Here is an 18,333-nt window from a genome sequence, read left to right as displayed (position 1 = left end):
GTATGACTCTTGGTTGCAGGAGATTTCAGGTACAATGCCGCATGAGTGCGAGGTTCGTCTTCACCTGGATTTACAGGTTTGAGTGTACCTCTTTAATCCTTAGAGTTGGATTAGGTGTTCGTAAGACCCTAGTTGACCATAGTCGTGCTCAAGTGAGCATCGTCAGTCGTCGTCGGTATTCCCTTGTTATTTGGGTTTGCGAGTCGTCTGTCTGATCGATTTTCTTGGTTTGCGTGCTTGGCGTGTATGGTTAAACTGATTAATTAATTAGTCCTTAATAATTATTTTGATCATATATGTGTTTGTGCATTGAAGATTAATGGACTAAATTAATCGGGTTTTCGTTATGCGATTATCGTTGATATTGGATTGCTCGTCTTAAATTGGGAGTAAGTTCAATTAAATGGGTGATTTGAATATTAAATGCATTTTGTATATGTTGTTGAAAAAGAAAGTTTTGTATTTAATTGCAATAGATTTAATTGTATTCTGTTGGCTTTTTAAATTAGAAAAGTTAAATTGAATTAAATGAGGAAATCAATTTGGAATTGAAAAAAGCAATTTAATTTGTTGATATAGTTAGAAAAGAATTATTTTTGAGAATTATTTTTAAATAAAAATTTTAATTCCAAAAATGGAATTTTAGTCAACTCTTCCTTATAACCTAAATTTTTGGGAAATTTTGGAGGATGGATGTTTTTGGAAAAAAAAATGTTGGTTGGAAAATATTTTGGAGATGAAATTTGGGGGTTTTGGGAGGAAGGAGTTTTTCTGGATCTGGCAGGTGGGCTCTCCTTCAGCTATTCCAGGAATGCGTATGGAGGTAGGAATTACCTCATTTGTCTTCCTTGTTGCCATGGAAATACTCTGTTGGTAGAAAACTAATGCTGGTTGTTAAAGATCCAATCTTTTAAAATTGAATTTTAGATTTAATTTTGGACTTATGGGTTTAGATCTATGCTTATTTGCTTGTGATCTTCAAGAAAACAATTTGGTTGCTTCATTGTGGTGAAAATGGTTCCTTTTGGTCCAATATGGGCTTTGCTGGAAATTGTTTTGGGGTTTTCTTTTTTTTTGTGTCTTTCCTCAATTTTTCCTTGGGTGTTTGAAACCCATTAGTGTTTGGAGAGATGAAAACCCATCATATATGTGATACCAAAACATATTTCTTTTAAACCGGAACCTATTATTAACCGAAATTTATAAACAAATTTGGATTTGTTTTTTTTAAAAAAAATCGAACCCGTGCAAATAAAAATAAAAATTTTGGGTTGGGGTTTGGAGGGTGGGGAGCGGAGCTCAACCCGCCTCCTCCTCCCCCTTTTCCCCTTCCTCCCCGCGCAGCCCGCAGCCGACGGAGGCCGCAACTCGCTACGACCCTCGCGGCGGCCGCAGACCCTGCGTCTCCGCCGCGGTGGCCGCAGGGAGCGGCGCGTCCCTGCGCGGGAGCCGCAGGTCCGGCGCCGCTGCAATTAGGGCATGGGCCCGATTCCCCACGTGCTATGGTGGCTTAGTTTTTTTTAAATGTTTTTTTTAATGTATTTTTTTTATTATTCAAAAAAAAAATACATACAATATTTTAATATTGTTTAATGTTAATTTTTAATGGAGTTTTAATTATAATTAATGTGGCGTAAATTATGAATAATGATTAATTTGATATTAATTAATGGTATGAGGGAATATATGCGTTAATCTAATATTCGATTTCATTTTATGATTAATGTACTGTTTTCTTATTAAATTCCAGAATTGTTAATTTCGCAATTAAATATTAATAGGTTATATTTTGATTAATCTCGGATTAATAAATATATACCTTAATTAAGAATTATTTGAGTCATGGTCTTTTATGCTCAAGGAAACCATCTGTTAATCTGGAAATGTTAGAAATGAATATTTAACACTTGGACATTATGAATTAAAACGATGTGCTTTTGAAAATTTAATTAAGTACCATTTGGGAAAATTGTTTAGTTACTGATATTCTCATTTAGTATGATGAATGGTTAATTTATATTTGTTCCTCGGTTTGAGAAATAGACAATGGTACGATTGCAGATTGTGATCTTGTATTCACCTTGCAATGATGATTTCCTGCTAGTGTATTTTGGAAACATAGATCATGTAGAAAACTTGATCGACCTTTATTGGTTTAAGCTATGGGAAAATATTGTCTTTTCTAGTTATTGCCTATGCGAGTTTAATTTCTGTATTCGCTTTTGTTTAAAGTAATGGCAAGTCATGCTTGTTTGATAGGACCCTATGGAATGGATTGATTTGGGGTACCTGTTTCAGTCCTCGGTTCCGAGTTGACTATTGTTTTGTGGTAGTGTCGTATTTGGTCATATCCTTTGTGTGGGTGTCAAATGTTGAATTGTGGTTGACCATTGTTGGTCGGGTCTCTAGTTAGAGTGCTGTCAGTAAGTGTACCTCTTTCGAGTCATGTTTGACCAGATGGTTGTTTCCTCCTTTTGAACTCCGTTCGTCTGACCATGTGTATTCCTTGGTTTTTGAGTTCGTCTGAGTTTAGTCTGGTGTCGTATGGGAAAGTGGCTTTCGATTGGGGGCCGCGCCCAAAGTGGCTGCTGGGTAACCCGTCGAAAGTGAGTCTAATAAGTGATAACCTAACAGTAGTTTAGAATGTAATCTATAAGTAATATATTGTGCCTCACATATGGTACGAGTGCTAACACAGACTCGACATGTTGTGAGAAGGCCTGAAATGGCAAACCATCATCCTTGTCTTCACGAGAGGATGTGTGGGTCCACATGAGGCTTGGATGGGCCGAAGGCTCAGATTAGGTTGCCAAGGTAACCCAATGTATGGGGTCGGGACCTATAAAGACCTGCCATGGTAACCATACCAGGTTGTGTGATGACACTTGTCCCTACGTTCGCTAGTGTGTTGTCGTTTGTCCTGTTAGGAGTACCTTTGTGGGTCGTCCTATTGTCTTTACCCTTGTGAGTATCGGTTTCATGTTAGACCTCGGGTGGTGATGACTCAGTTTGTGGATGCTCTCATGGACCTTTGTATTAGTTTTGATTATGTTCAGCTAGATCCTTTTCTTTTCAAGGATCGTTTATGTATTATTGACCATTGTGGTCGTTTGTATATTGTTTATGTTTCGCCTTGATGGCCGGATTGTAATGGTGTAACCTCTTGTATTCTTAACTTTATTAATTATCAGAGGGGTCTTGCAGTTGAGCAGACCCGGAGATGTAGCCCTTTAGGGGTGAACTCCGAGATCGTTATGGTGTTATGTGATGTTATTCTCTAATGTTTCCCTTATTCAACTTTATCATGTATGAATAGCTTTGTTAGAATGTATAAGTGGATAAGGTGGAATTAACTTTAAATGCTTTTATGCAGTTCTTTCTTGAATGCCTTTTTGATCGAATGCATAAGTGGTTTAGATGAGAATTATCGGAGATGCATGTATGAAATCGTCTTTTCTAATGCAATAAATTGGAATATGAAAGAATGTATCTTAGAGTAATGGAATATATTCAGTTGTTGTTAAGGAAATTAAGTATGCTTGAAAATATCTCATATGTTTATGATGAAATCATAGTGTGGTAGAATATTAGATGTATGGCTTGTATTTTTATGAAAAGCTTGAATGAAGATTATGAATAGATCTTAATGGATGAATCTTTGCTTGTGATTTATATTTCCATCTTCTGAAAGAAATTATCCTGATTAAGAATTATCTCGTTATTAAGATAATCAGCTTATTGGATTAATTGTGTGAGTTAAGTGAATTGTGAAATTTAAGTAATCTCGTTGGGAAACTCTTTAGGTGTTAGTTGATGTCTTCCGCTATGTAATTTTGAATCTTTGATATCTTGTTGTATCTTAATGTGGTGTAACTTTTTTTAAAAAAAATTATTGCACTCCATTTGTATGTTTTAGCTTTATCCCTTCGAGGTTTCCTGACGGGGCATTACAGAGAGGAAGATAAAGAGGGAGAGAGAAATAGGGGATATAGAGAGAGGGATAGAGAAAGAGGGAGAGATAGATGGAGAAATGGGGAGAAAATGAGAGAGATACATATAAATAGAGAGATAAATTAGGGATAGGGAGGAGGCATGGGGAGAGATAGAGAGGGAGGGAGTAAAATAGAGGTAGAGAAATATATGGGTAGAAAGAGATAGTGAGATGGGTGAGAGGGAGATAGGGAGAGAAAGAGTAGGAGAGGTGGACTGAATAAGAGAGAGACCAATTTATTGAGAGAGACAAGGGGAATGATATAGATAGAGGGAGATATAAAGACATAGATAGGAACAAAGATAGAGAGATAGGTATATAAAGCTATGAATTTATGGATAAAGAGAGAGAGAGGGGGGGGGCGGGGCGCAACAACGAGAGAAAAACATAGAGAGGGAGAAATGAGGAGTATGTGCATATATATATATATATATATATATATATATATATAGAGAGAGAGAGAGAGAGAGAGAGAGAGAGAGACGAGGAGTATGTATATATATATGTATACAAACATAGAGAGGGAGAAACGAGGAGTATGTGCATATTTATATATATACATACATATATATGTGTGTGTGTGTGTGTACATATATATATATACATACATACATGTACATATATATATACATAGATACATATGTATAAATATATATATATAGATATATACATATGTATATATATATATATAGATATATATATATGTATATATATATATATGCACATACTCCTCGTTTCTCCCTCTCTATGTTTTTCTCTCGTTGTTGCCCCCACTCCCCCCCCCCCCCCTCTCTCTATCCATAAATTTGTAGCTTTATGTATATATGTGTGTGTGTGTGTGTGTGTGTGTGCGCGCGCGTGTGTGGAGAGAGAGAGAGAGGGAGAGTGAAATAGAGAAATGAGAGAGAAGTAGAGATATTTGTAAAGAAAACGTAGAGGGAGAGATAGATGTGCACATATATATAGATATAGTAGTAATTTAAGATGGGAAATATAGAGAGATAGAGATAGAAATAGGGAGAGAGAAATGAGGAGTATGTGCATCTGAGAGAGAGAGATGTGCACATCTATATAGATATAGTGGGAGAGTGAAATAGAGAGATGAGAGAGAAGTGGAGAGATTTATAGAAAAAGAATGATGTTGATAGAGGAAGAGATTGTTATTTTAATTATATTTATATAATATTAATTACAACTCCTCATTTAATTTATTTTAAATACAATATTAAACTCATTAAAGAAATATGTGCAAGTATTATCTTTCAATTTTTTTGTTATTAAATATCCAAAATGAATTGAATAAATATTGTATAAATTAAAATAAAGATTTAAAATATAATTATTCAACTATAATTCAAAATTTAATACAACAAAAATGTATAGCTTGAGTTGGCCTAGTGGTGGAGAACGTGTGCTCTTGAAAGAGAAATCACAAGTTCTTATTACCGATCAAAAAAATTATAAGAATAGCTTTTATTTATTATTGTGCTTTCACAAAAGAGTCATAAGTAATTAAAATAATTTCAAATTTAAATCTAAATTAAATAGTAAAATAAAATAAAAAGGCAAAGTCAAAATATAAAAAAATATAAATGTTAGTTTTAAAAAAAAAATTAATAAATAACAATAATGTTAGTGTATAATAAGCTTATTAAGTCAATAAACAATTAAATAAAAATAATATTAGTGTTTCATTCATTAAAATTTATATATAAATAAAATATATATAAACAATATTAAACAATATTCATATTAATAAAATAAGTATAAAAAATATGACATACTTAATCTAGATATAATTTAATATAATTAAAATAATAAATAAATATCAATTTATATTAATCTAGTTAAAAATCTATATAAAATAAATAAACATAATTAAAGATTTCTTAAAATAACTATATATTTTAATTTAAATACATAAATTAATTTTAAAAAATATTTTATTATTTTTTAAAATATTTAAAATTTCATATATATCTATGTTTAAAAATCACCATAAATTTATAGAAATAAAAATATTCAATTGGAGAAAGATTTAAAAGTACAAAGGTGAGGAAAGGTTGAGCCCAACACATACAAAGCAACCTTAGGTTGAAGCTCAACTAACAGATAAGGGGGAAAATGATGAATATGATGTCGCAAGTTTATATAGCCCAACCTCAACACCATTAACGTGGTTTCCAGAGCTATACGTAAGGGAGCTATTGGACATGAAAGAGAGACTATGGCCTCTAGAAAAAAGGGGACATTTTGAAGATATTAAGATAAAGGAAATCACCAAAGTCAATTGGAAACTAACAAATGAGAACAAATCCCTTAGAGAGCAGATACGATATCTACAAAGTAACATGGAAAAAGGGGAACAAGAGTTGATTTCAATAAAGCAGACATTACAGCGAATGATAACAACAGATGAAGAGAAGGCAAAAATGAAAAAAGGGAGTAGTGACTCGCAAATTAAAGAGATTCAATCAGCAATGGAAAACATGGAGATAAAAGAAAACCAACTAAAAGAACAAATCAAAGAGGCCAAATCTTGGACTCAAGTGGTGAAGGGTCCAACAGGAGTGCAATGTGAAATCATAGAAAAGCAAGTCAGAAGGCAAATAAGAGAGGAAAAGGACAAAAGTGATAGAGCGGTGAATATCAACATTAAAGGGTTGAAAGATTATGGGGAAAAGGAAAACACAAAATAACTAACAAGGGACCTTTTTAAAGATCAATTACAATGGTCAGGAGTCATTAAACAAGCATAAAGGATCAAAAAATGGATGAGAGATAGCAAGGGCAGACATGTAAGGGTTACTTTAAAGGATATAGGAGATAAAAATATGATACTAAGGAACAAAAGGTTCCTTAAAGGGACACAAATATATCTCGATGACGACCTAACAATTATGCAACAAGAAGAAAGATGGAAAGAGTGGGAAAAAGTAAAGGCAACAAGAGACACCGAAAAATGGGCTTGGTTACAAAATGGAAAAGCTCAAATCAACAATAGGGTGAGACAAAAGAAATAGGAATTTGCGCGCCCCCCCCCCCCCCCCCCCCAAGAATACTTGACAATGGTAAGTTGGAAATGCAGAGGTTTCCCATGAACAAGAGGACCTAGTTTAGGGCCCATAGCAGCGAATAAGGGCATTATTGTCCTTACAAAGACACATGAACATGAAGGGTGTAAAGTTCCAGAGTTTGAGGGTTACAAAAAAGCTTCGGTGCAGAATGAACGAATAGACAATGGCAAAGGACATGGAGGAATTAACTATTCTAGTTAAAGAAACTTGGGGCAGATTTGTAAAGGTAGAAAAAGAAGACCCGAACAAGAAATATATATGGTTAAAAATTATGGAAAATCAAGTAACAATAAGGTTGGCAGCATGGTATTTTGCTCCAAAAGGCTCAAATCATATAAGAAAAAGAACTTGGATCATGAATATCCATATTCTTCACTAAAAAAAGACATTTATGTTTATAACACCATGGGGGGAGTCCTAATAATAAGAGACTTTAATGTTAGGACAACGAACAACCAAGCCCTTAATTTTAAAAGGAGTTGGAAAGGAAAAGGTGATCCACTATGGTTAGTAGAAGAGAGTGATCAAAGCTGGGAAAGAATTTTACAAGATAGTAACAACAATGTTACTCATTTTGGGGCATAATTGTTGATTTATGCAGCTTGTACAACATGGTCATATGCAATGGTATGAAGGCATGGCCAAAATCGGGAAACATCACTTGTAAAACTTACAATGGTCAAAATGTTGTAGACTATGTTATTTTCTCGCAAGATCACATCTCAAGGGTAATGGAGGTAAAGATAGGGGACTGTCCAATAGGGTTAAAGTCATATCATAACCCTATATACCTAAAAGTGGCAATTCACATAAGCATACAGCAGGAAGAACAAACATTCTCTAAACAAAAGAAAGAATTCGCACATGGGAGAATTCTCATGACTCAAGAGAATCAGAAACTCTTCGAGGCTGCCCTCAAACAGTCTATTAAGGAATCAAAAATAATATCAGATCATCTTGTGAGCAAGGATATGTTGGTCCCCTTGATTCACAAAACTTTAGTCAGGTGTAAGAGAGTTAGACCCAAAAGACAAGCTAAAAACAGTTTTTTGGCAAATCCTTGGTTTGATGATGAGTGCAAGTTAGCAAAAAGAAATCTGCGAGAAGGTGGGATGAACAAGGAAAGTACAAAAGAGTATGAAAGACTGCTAAGGTATAAAAAAGAAAAATATGTGAATATAAGAATGGTGGAACTGATTACTCTTAGAAAACAAAACCCCAAAAGGTTCTGGAAAGAGCTGCAACAAAAGAGAAAACAAATAAAGAACAGTATCACGAAATGCTAATGGCTTGAATATACAAAATTGTTATATGAGTGTGACCAAGATAAATAGGAACCCCCAGTAATCAATGTCAATTCTGAACTCTTTAGCATTGAAGATATCAAACAGGGCATAAGAAGGCTTGTAGGAGGAAAGGCACATGACATAGATGGGCTACAAGCAATATACCTAAAGTGGGGCATGTGCTTTGTGCCTATTCAGCTATATGTCTAAATATACATATAGATATGTTTATGTTTACATGCATATATATTTCTGAAAAAAATTGCATACCTACATATTTATGTAGATGTAAATAAACACATGATTTTATTTGTATGTATGTACATGTCTATAGATGTGTGTGTGTGTGTGTGTGTGTACATAATTAGTGGAGACGCGCAATGAGAACATAGACAATGAAAACCCTAAATTAATTAAGTGACAGAGTAACAGAGACACGAAATGAAAGTGAAAGCAATCAATATATGTTTGAATTTTCATGAACAAATATAGATGTATACATAGAAATATTTGCCCATGAAGATATCGAGAGTAAAAAAAATTAGACACACTGTAAAGTCTTCCAAAATAAATGGTCCGCATTTCAAATAATGGAAATTACAGGTACAATGGTGAAGGACAACAAACACGCTTAAGGAAAGTTAACTTTTTAGCCACATTTTATGCTCCATGTTCACAATGCCAGCCACTGCATTCGTGGAAAACGTGGTTGATGTCATTGGCCAGTATGTATGTGACTTTGTTGCCCTATCACTGCCCAACGCATAGGTGGATATGTGTTTATTGTCCTTGGCGATTATGCTCACCATCCATAAAAATACATCATTGCCTATGACATGGGCCTTGGTCATTGTGTGGTCAGGCACCCAATTGTTATCAGAACGCTAACACTCTAATTCAACTATGTGCATGCATAAATGCATATATGTCTATGTTTTTATAACTTTGCATATTTGATGATAAATGTATACGTACTTTCAAGTGTATAAATGTTTGGTAATATATATGGTCTTCCTATATATGGCCTTCTTGGGGTTGGCTTTGAGCATATACTAGTTGCCAAGAAGGTTGAGTATGGGTAGGTGGGTGGTAAGCATAATGAGCATGTTGTTTGCTTTTTATAGTAGGGCTATTTGGACTAAAACCAACATTGTGGTTGCTTGGATATGGCTGATAAGGATCCTCATGGATGATGTTTTCATAATGTGGTGGTGGATATACATACTGTCTATGAAAACTTAACATCTTTATTCATTAAAAGAGTTGAAAAATAGAATATAAAATAGTTTTAAAACATACCAGCATTTGTCTCTTCGAAACCAAAAGATATTCTTTGTAGAGCCGCTAGGTGTGTATGGATCTTGCCTCCAAAGGCTACAATTGCTCATAACACACCCAATACTAGAAAATTGATGCGAGGAATTGAACTAAAGTAGTTCAATCATGACCCATTGGGCGTGCCAAAAATTGTTGTCACGAAGGATTGCTCCCAATTGCTTAAGCTCGAAAGTTCAACAATCTCATGCAACATGGGATCATTCCTAAGCTTGTGGGTTGCGTAAAATTGGAAGGAACCTCCAGATAATGGGTTGGTTCCCTTCAGATTCCTCCTAAAACTGAACAAAATTTGGTGGAAAAAGGGCGAGAGAGATTTCTTTAAATAAAATTCTACAACTAATAGGAGGCGATATACAAATGGTTTAATTTTGAAACCATTGATTTGACTCATAATTATATTCACAACAACCTATATTTCTTCACAACTCGATCTAAATCATAGAGTACATGAATATTTCATATGGAGGTCCTATTTTTTCAATCTTCACTTGAAGGAAACAAAGTTTCACAACTTCAACTCGTTGAGAAAATGACTTAACACATACAATTAGCAGTACTGACGAAGCTTCTTGTTTTACTATTGCAAGAACAAGACAAAATTAAAGAATTTAAAAGAAAGTCACCATAATTAAATCATATCATTGATCAATAAAAAGAGAACAAAAAAGTCAAACCCTTACTATTATTGAATATGAAAGGAGTCTTTTTTCGTGCTCAAATGAAAATTTATTATAAATAGTAACCTAGTGTACATGCAAAGTTGATACACCATTTTCATAACACTAACTCCCGAAAATCATACATGGATGAATACCCCTATAGGGTATCCTCGTCTTGTTGATCAAGAGTCTTCTTTGACAATTCCGTTCAATCAAATTCAATCCATTGAGGAGAATCTAAGGGATTTTGAAGATTTCTTGAATCGCTAAAATGTCCTCCCTTAGGCTGGTTCTATCATCCTCTCAGATTGCAAGGAGCTAGAGTTGTTTGGGGAATTATCTATGATTGTGGAATCTCGTGTGCCCAATTTTGAACTTAAGCCTCAAGACACTCAATTTGATATCAATGGTCCTCATATTAGTATTTCTATGCTTGGGGTGTTGATTCATATGGTGGAGATATCTCCTAGAATTGTTCCTCTATTTGACGGTACTCTCAAATTCCCTTGGAGTATACTAGTCCCGCTTCTAGCTTTTTTGCCACCTCCACTACTTATGTTGCTTTTATCGGTGTTGGTACTGTGATGGCTCTGGCATTTCTCTTGGTGTTGATGCTAATATTGGTTCTAGCACTTGTGCTTCTATTGTATGGACAAAATCTACCTCCATCTCCTCCGACTATTAGCCCTGCCCTTGATACTATATCGTAGAACATGGGGTAGGATAAAAAGCAAAACTATTAAAAGTATAAATCACTCTAATATAGTATCAAGTGATTATCCTCATGTTAATATGCTCAATATCACTCTAAAGTGTCTCACAAGCTAGAGTACTAAAAGTATGGATACATAATTCACACCTTTGGACTTGTTGTGTAGTGGAGAGTATGTTCCTCTCTACATCCCTACAAAAATCAATGGTAACACTACTACAAGTATTATGGTTGACCCATCATGAAAAGTCAATGTAATTATAGAGGAATCCCTCTTTATTAATGATCTTCATTGGGCGAAATATGATGTGTCATGTTGTCATCCAACAACATGATGGAATTTTTGTTCCACTTATGGCGTGCACCACCTTGACAATCCTCATGGGACCCAAGGTGGTATCTAGTGCATCTATTATTATCCTTGAGTTCAAACTATTCCTTGTGAAGCTAGGTATTCCTTGTTTGGTTGCTATGGATGCAGTCCCCTCATTTGTACACAAGTGTCTCAAGTTTCCTCGCAAGGGTGGTGTGCATAATATATATAGGATACTAGGTATCGACCACTGGTGTCTTGTGAGGACTTTGCTCTTGATCATTTTTGGCCTGCTCTATTTGGACCTATGATTCCCCAAGGTGGTATGTTATATAAGGCTTATTGTAAGTATAAAATTGGGGAATTGGCATCGAGATTGGTTCAACTTGTCATCTCTTTGGCTCCCCCTTTATTTGTCTCTACTCCATCATTATTTTTTCATGTACTAAAACACGTTGTGTCTTTCACTCCATGTTCATCGAGGGTTAAAGATAAACTCATTCCTTGAGATAGAACTCCTCGTTCACCAAGGAGCATGTAGCCTTCGTTGGTGTCTTCTTTTCCTTTGACTTTTCCCAACACAAACAAGGGAAAGGGCACCCATGTTTTTTAAATCTAAGGCCTGCCCTCCATTTGAGTTGTTGATGTTTGTAGATATCCCTTGCCATGCTTTGTATGGCAAGGGTAAGCATTCACCTCATGTTTTCCCTTCTCCTTTGGCTCTTGCATCTCAGCCTCCAAGGGATCCTCTCGTTCCTTTGACCACTCCTAGGGCAAAATGAGGAAAGGTGTCTACAACTAAGCCTATAGTGCTTGCTATAGTGGTACCTCTTACTTCATCGGTTGGGCCTTCCTCTCAATTACCAACGACATCAATGACCTATCTTATGGAGCAAAATGTTACTGAGTTTTCTCGAGCTTCTCTTATCAATCGCCATCTATGTTAGAACCAACTTGCATGTGAGCGTAAGAATCGTTGATGGGAAATGGATAGGGAACATGACGTTGCTTTGAAGGATGAGGGAGAGTCTCTGGTGTTTACTTCTGCTCTTGCATCCATGCTTGCTTCCACTTTTGTTGCTCCTTCTACCAACTCTCCATCTATTTCCATTGCATCCTTCTTGCTACTTCAAGAACCATTGGTGTGGCTCACCCTAAACGGGTACACGTATTAATTTCCCCCTCCTTGGAGCTTCCGCTCATCACCTCTTTGCCAAATCTCCCTTTTTTCTAACAACTTATAGACATGTTGCATATAGGTTATGTCTAGTGCAACATTTTTTGGTCCTCATTCTTCTTCATTGCAACTTCCTTGATATCATTATACCTGATATAGTTGATGTGAAGCCATCACCTTAGTCACCTAAGCATAATTTTGAGTAGGGCCTTGTTACTAAGATTCATCATTGGAAATTAGTTCTTACAACCTCTTTGTCTGCATTTATGCTTGTTGAGGAGGCTTCGCCCTCTCCGGAGTTCATCATCATCCCTCTTTCGAAGGCTAGGGATGCAACTCCCATTTCGTAGCCTATAGCCAAGTCACCTACCTCTTCTTTAGAGAGGTTCATATTTGACTCTTTAGAGGAGATTCTAACATTGTTGACAATCTTAACATGTTTGTTGACTCTTGCCTCACAAGAGTTGTTGAATGAGGATGTTAAGGGAACCTCATCCTTGGCTCTTGTTGCTGGTGAGATGCCCAATACTACCTTGATAACTATCCCTCTTCAATATCATCCTCCCTCCCCTTGTGATCAATATTGGGAGGATGATGATTTTATGAGGGTGATTTCTAGAACAATACTTGTCTTTTAGATTAGAGTGTTGCCTATTTTACATTCACCCATGCTTGTCTTTATATATTGTGCTCTTTCGAAGGACCCAAGTCACTCCATAGGTACTTAGATATAGGGGATTATATTTTGTACACTTCCTCTATTGGTCTCATCCTCATTTTTTGTCGTATCTTGATTTTTGACATTTAGGGACGATGTAAAGTGTTGGCGGCATTTATGCCTTTTCTATGTTGACCCAATTTTTTATTTTATCTTTGTCTTTATGTGCCTTTTTGTAGATTCAAAAACTTCAAGACCACAATGAGTAACTCATATGCAACCATATTTATGATCTAATTTCACTACTACGAGTTCCATTGACACCGAATAATTAGATTCCCTTGTCTCTTTATGTGTTTTTATTGATGTTGTGGGTATCATGTGCTATTTATTGCAAGGTAGCATTCCATGGATACATGTCGTTATATTAACATGATGTAACATCCCTTCTCCTTATAATGACTTGCATTCCCTTCACGTAATGTATATCATTCTAAGGGGGGTTATCATATTTACATTTTATTATCATATCTACCTTAGATCTTGTATCTTATTTGTTGCCTTTATGGGGGCCAAACTACTATCTTATTCACCTTATATTTTTTATGTTGTCCTACAATGTAGTTTGTAGTAGTCACATGTTGTCAAATTGTATGGTATATAGCATAACACAACTTTCTACCCATACTGACACCATCTTGTATCTCAATGATCACTATCTTGTAATCTCTGTTTGATTAACAATCGTTTTTATATCCAAATTTTTGCTTGTCATACAACATGTTTGTTTGCAACTAGCATATTTATGGGGATACAACATATTGCTTTCTCCACAAAGGTTCTATTCAAGTTTTTTCCTTAGGGGCAACTCTACATGGATAGGAGACTCTACTTGTAGTGTCGTAAATTATCACTGGGCCAATTTAAACCTCATATTTGTGCCCTTGCTTTAGCGTGCCCTATCCTCATCACCTATCTAGCTCCATTTTATGCCTAATCTCCAATTCTGATGCCATGTAAACCCATTGATGAACTTTCTAGAGGGGTGTCCTTCTCCCTAGGGCCTAATCGTGGTCCTTTTTTTAGAAGGACCAGGGCACCCATGCCTTGGTCCTGGACAAGGGAACCCATGCTCTAGTCCTGGACCAGACCGCCTAGTGCCCTGGTCCCTCTTTGTTGGGCCCAATTTTGAAATGGGGCAATTCAATTTCATTGCTCTCCATGACCATTGGAGGTCATCCTAATCGATAAATGACCTAGACACCCCTATATAAAGACATTTAACCAATTCATTCTAATATAAGACTTCAAGCAATCAATTCCTAACATTCTTGCATCTGTGAAGCATTCATTATCAAGCATTTTTTAGAGATCTTCAAGGCTACATATTCTTCATTCAACCATTGTGGAGCAAATTACATCATTCATATGCAAGAATATGTTTGTGATTAGGGTTTTGTCATGTTCATGCTATTTTATATAGCATGTGTGATTACATTCAAGAAACAAAGCATCATCATCAACAATTATAGATCTGAGGTATCTCTTTCCATTATTCATTTTAGTATTTGCATTTATTCATTCAAGGTTAATTCCTAAATCGGGGTTTGACTTAGGCAAACCCCTATTCCCAACTGTTAGAGTAAATAAATAATCATCATGGATATTATTACACTTTACTTAAGTTAACTTGGGATAATGCATCTCTTCATAGTTTGGAATTGAGACACTTAGGGAAGTGTGCACATAGGGATATAACTTGTAGGAGAAATTCCACCTTTTGTGGTCTTATTTTGTTGTTACACTCCAACATTCGGTGGGTCATCCATCTCTTGTAGGAATATTATATTATTTTTCCTACCTACGCCTAGTATTTCTTACCTACCCTTGTTTCTCATTGAGCCACATGTCATGATTGTGTGCTCGTACATCCATATGGCCTTGCCTATATAAGCATGCCTATATTCATTGTATTGGTTAATCCAGTTGATCATTTGCATATTGATGAGAATATAGTTCGTTCTTGTCATTATTTTGTCTCTCTTTTATACTTTTTATTGTGCCCTTGATCTTGGCAAAATCTCACATGGTATCAGAGCCATTGGAGCTTCATTGATTGTTTTTTGGAGACATTTTGGAAGGCTTCTATTTTCGGATCTGAGGGACAAGCATTTTTTGGAGGCATCTTAGAGCGTTTTCAACCTCACCATTCCGTCCGGGAGGCAGTTTCCATAAAAATCAAGTATAAACTCGACCTGTTTTGGCGAAAATCGATTTTTGGGTGTGGAGGAATTTTTTGCCCAATTTGGGCGGTACAGTATGGAATTTTCGGATTTAAAAAAAAAAAAAAAAAAAAATTTCTGAAATTTTTTTCGTCTACCTTTATTTGAAAAAGAATTTTAAAAAATATATATATATAAAAAAAAAAAATCCAAAAAGGGGTTGTTTATTTATTTTTTTTAAAAAGAAATTTTATTTTTAATTTTTGGGGGTCCGTAGACCCCCCCTGCACCACCGTACTCCTCTGCAGGTTGCAGGTTGCACAACACTTATACCATTCCTGCCACCACCTTCCAACGTCCACTGCACCGCCTTTCGGCGACCCCTGCAACTCCCCGCACAGGCGCTCCGACAGCCCCGAAGACCACCGACTTTGGCAGCCCCGACATCATCGGCCACTGCTGCCCTCCGTCTCCGCCTCCCCTCTGTGCAATACCTGCCTTCCGGCTGCCGGTTGTTGCCACCGCGACCCTTTGGCAGCCTTCCCTGTGCCTCCCTCCCAGTGGCTCTACCCAGCCACCGCTCCGCCTGCGGTAGTCCACGTTGCCGCTGCGGCTCCGCCGCCGACGGCCCCGCCAACTGCCGCCCACCACCGTTGGCCCCAGCCGACCCCACCACTCTGTTCGACCTTCGACAACCGCTTTCTAACCGCCACTGATGGTTTTCCAACCACCTCCAACTGTTTTTCCGGCCGCTGCCTGTCAGTTTTTCGACGACCTCCAACTAGTCACCTGCCACATCAACAGATTTGCCCAATTAGCACCACCTGACAATTTTTGCACAGTCAACATTTTTTGCATAGTCAGCTCCCAGTCAACATTCTTTGGAAATTTTCAGACCCCTCTCTATTGAGCAGTTTGGTTTTTTGGGCCAACTTTGGAGGCTCATAACTTGCTCAATTTTGCTCCTTTTTGGGTGCAACTTTTTTTTATTTGGGCTAATTTTTTGTTCTATTTGCAGTGGTGTGGTTATTTTTTTATTTTGGTGCACAAGTTTTTCGGAAAATTTGGATTCTCTTAGTTGTACCTGTCCAATCCTCAATTTTGCAACTTCAAAGGCCTTGTTTGAGCTCATACGACCTCCTTTTCAGGTGCCGTTTTTTTCGAAAGTGCATTTTTTTGTCTACTTCCATAATATATGATCAAATTTCAGAGATTTTGAGTGGAAATTGTACTTTCAAATATTGGTCTTATTTGGCCTATTTGGTACTTGTAAATTGTTTGGATCTTAGTTTAGATCTCTTGCATTATTAGTTTGAGTCTCTTTTGGCCTTATTGAGGCAGTTGTAAAATTGAAATTAGAAGTCAACTTTGTAATTTTTTGCTAGTGGCCCATCGTACACGCACTAAAATATAAAGTGGCAAATCATCACTTTTGGGGGGGTTCTTTGATTGAGTGAATTTGGGGGGCGTCTTGTGTGATTGTGCCTCTCTTTCATTGTGCTCTTTCATTTTTGGTGCAATGAGTCCTCATAAATTTCCACCTTTAACTCCACATAATTATGCATCATGGAAAATTAAAGTATGGAGCAAATTAATGGAAAAAGGTCTCACGCATTACATCGATGGAAAAATAAAAGCACCACCTCATCCTAAGGCTGATCCTAAGGCTCAACTAGAATGGCTCACTAAGAATTGCATGGCTCTTGGAACTTTGTGTATGTATTAGATGACCTCATCTTTCGTATTGAAAAGTGTACTACAATCAAAGATGCTTGGGATATATTTCAGAAATTTTATGGTCAAGTTGATGAAATCAGAGGTTACAAGATTGACAATGAGCTCACCGACTTGGATCCCAAGAGTTTTGATACAATCCAAGATTATGTCACCAAAGCAAATGAGCTAAGAGAAAAGCTTAAGGATTGTGGAATTGACAAAAAGGATGCTCAGTTGATATTCAACTTGTTGGACAAGTTTGCACCAGAATATGCAACATTTGTGTCTAGCTTCCAAACTCATTGTTTGATAGTGGGGAGTTCCTATGTTATGCCTTCATTTGATGCTTTCATAGAAATATTGATATTGGAACAATCTAAGTTGTTGAACATGGGGCTTCTCAAGTCTTCAAAGTCCAAGGCTTTGGTGGCTAATCAAGGGAATCAAGGAGGTCAAGGCAAAGATTCCAACAAGAAGAAAAAGCACTCTAAGTCAAAGCCACACCAGGAAAAAGGGCAATCATCCTCTCCACCACAAGGCAATTTTCATCATCTTCCAAGAAGGGGACACCACCTGAGAAGGATAAACCAACTTGTGCATATTGCAAAAAGTATGGTCATGATGAGCATCGATGCCACACCAAGCAAGTTGATGAGTTAACAAATCTACTTAAGAAAAACAACATCCACTTGCCATCTGCCTACATAAAGAAGGATTCATCTCCTTCCTCTTCCTCATAGTCTAAGGGGAAAGGGCAAGCCTTTGTGGCTACAACAGGTTCTTCACAGCAGTGGATACTTGACTCAGGTGCCTCTTATCACATGGGTTCTACAAAGGAGTAGTTTTCTTCATTGGAGCCATCTAAGGTACCTCACATTTACATAGGTGATGATACACAAGTAGAGGTTGTAGGGAAAGGTTTAGTTGACATGGATGATGGAACATCTGATAATGTTCTTTATGTTCCTAACTTTTTTACCAACCTTCTCTCTATCTACCAAATCACTCACTGTGGGAATGGGAAAAAGGTTGAGTTTACACCTGACTCAGTTGTGGTAAAGGAACTTGATGATGATGCCTTGGTAGTAGTGGGACAAGTCAATGACAACTCAAGGCTTTATTCATTCTCCCACTTTGTGCCAAGTTCACCTTCTATGGCCTTGCTTACTCATTCAAATTCAGAA

Source organism: Cryptomeria japonica, chromosome 1, assembly GCF_030272615.1.
Source record: "Cryptomeria japonica chromosome 1, Sugi_1.0, whole genome shotgun sequence".
NCBI classification, from domain to species: Eukaryota; Viridiplantae; Streptophyta; class Pinopsida; order Cupressales; family Cupressaceae; genus Cryptomeria; species Cryptomeria japonica.
The sequence above is the reverse complement of the archived record's forward strand: the minus strand, read 5'-3'. Positions refer to the sequence as shown.